This window comes from Prionailurus viverrinus, chromosome C1 (genome assembly GCF_022837055.1).
Source record: "Prionailurus viverrinus isolate Anna chromosome C1, UM_Priviv_1.0, whole genome shotgun sequence".
NCBI lineage: Eukaryota > Metazoa > Chordata > Mammalia > Carnivora > Felidae > Prionailurus > Prionailurus viverrinus.
In genome coordinates, this window is record NC_062568.1 from 179,286,099 (window position 1) to 179,287,278 (window position 1,180).

Consider the following 1,180-nt stretch of genomic DNA (forward strand, 5'->3'; position numbering starts at 1 on the left):
CTGAAACAGGCTCCAGGCTCTGAGCTGTCAGCACAGAGCCGGATGTGGGGCTCGAACTCACACACCGCGAAATCATGACCTGAGCTGAAGTCGGATGCTCAACCGACTCAACCACCCAGGCGCCCCTCAATTTTAATTTTAATTCAAGAGAAATTCTACCTTGGCGTGCCAATTCTAAAACAAAATGAAAAAAAGAGAGAGAGAGAGAGAGAGAGAGACTGAGAGAGACTTTCTGGCTAAACCTGGAGCCTATTTTCTTGACAATCTGGCTTCCCCCTGGTGGTGGCTGTAGGCTTAGCAGGTAAAAGAACTAAAAGAATTTCCGGAAACTGGAGACTGGTGACTAAGCTCATTTACATACCCACAATGCACTGCACCCGGGGCATCTCTTATTTTAAAACGGCTAGATATTTTTTTCTTTCAACTTTTTTTTCCTCCTAAAAATGAGACCGCCTTCACAGGATTGACTGAGATAGAGTTAGAAGCCACTAGATCTTTTGGATAAATAACTACCATTGCTGTTCTAGGAGTTACAGTTACCCGAGAACTGTGTGAACAGTATCTGGAGTATACTCTGGTTTCTCTTCAGATCGTATAAATCTTTCGCCTTTTACTAAAGATTTCCGTGGAGAGGAACAATTCTGAGTGTTTACCCAATTTTTTGAGGCCTTGCGCTTGCAGGGCTTACTAATACGTGTTTAAAAAAAAGAGCTAGCACGAGGGCGTGTTTTTGCCATTATCTTTCTCAGAAGTTTACTTCTGTAGTCTTTTTTTTCTTTTAACGCTTCACGTTCTTGGAAAGCTTTTTTGTGGTTATTGGTGTTCTTTTATGTCGGTTTCAATTCGGAAAGTGAAGTTAAAAGTTTTTCTGTCATTGATCATTTTTGTTATTGTATGTTAGTTAACATAAAACTTGGGCTGTTTCGTATTAGCTCCACTTGAATGTTCCTCATCAAATTTTCCATCTGGATTTAGGAGTGGCCAAGTCCTAAACGCAGGGTGGGACCATCTGAGCTAGTCACTTTTGCACCTGTGCAGTAACCCAGTTTCACGTGGTTCTCTGAAATCTCCACTTTTTTCTGCAGGGTTTCTCACCCGTACGCATTTTGAGGAAATTGCCATTTTCACCTGCCCCACTAGCGCGACCGATTTCTTCACTTGGGTAAACTGAAGAACGAGT

General features: G+C 42.2%; 1 non-coding gene across 1 annotated transcript; it reads left to right on the forward strand.

The window, feature by feature from the left end:
- The first annotated feature begins 569 nt into the window (after positions 1–569).
- Positions 570–685, forward strand: LOC125174129 (U5 spliceosomal RNA). The gene has a single exon (XR_007155261.1). It is a non-coding gene; the product is annotated as a U5 spliceosomal RNA (small nuclear RNA).
- The last annotated feature ends 495 nt before the right edge of the window (positions 686–1,180 follow it).